Source organism: Monopterus albus, unplaced genomic scaffold (genome assembly GCF_001952655.1).
Source record: "Monopterus albus unplaced genomic scaffold, M_albus_1.0 scaffold386.1, whole genome shotgun sequence".
Lineage (NCBI taxonomy): Eukaryota > Metazoa > Chordata > Actinopteri > Synbranchiformes > Synbranchidae > Monopterus > Monopterus albus.
Genome location: NW_018128266.1, coordinates 12,487 through 13,188, shown reverse-complemented (window position 1 = coordinate 13,188; position 702 = coordinate 12,487).

Sequence of the window (702 nt, the reverse complement as noted above, 5' to 3'; positions counted from 1 at the left end):
AATTAGTATTCCTCGAGCCTTAAGATGACCCATCATCATCCTATATCCTGTATTTGGATGATAACCGAGGATCTCGCGAACAGTGGCGTCCAGATCATCATCAGTAGTGGCATTATTCAGATCAGACACCCTACAAAGAAGTTTCAGAGACGCGTTAAAGGAGCTTTATAGCTTATTTCCAACAACATATATAATTATTGTAAATGGGTCTTTGCCTGCTCGCAACCCATTTCACAGTTAGCTTAGCTGCATACAAACACAGTCCAGTTATGTAGGCCTGTTAATGTGTTATCTCCTACCTTATGCCATACTGGGCCATTCGACGGTAGATAGTTCTTTCACCAACTCCAAGCAGATGAGCAATATCACGAACTGTTACACCGGCTAAGACATAATCCTGCAGGGCTTCCAAAGATATGTTGAATGCCGGGCGCCCAAGCTCAGCCACACTGCTCGCAGAACTCCGTTCGACCTCAAGGCTCAGTCTCTGGGAAGCTTCATTCAGTAGGTCAAAAACTACCGTGTCTATGTCTCTGCCCGTATTGTCAGATAAACTCAACAAGTTTTCCCGAATCAAATCAATTTGAAACACCATGAAGTCTGGTGTAAAACTTTCTGAATTGTCCGCAAGATGCCTTACATTGTTTGCTATCTGTCGAAGATCCATTGCTAATGCTAGCTAGGCCGTGATGCATTGCTGTA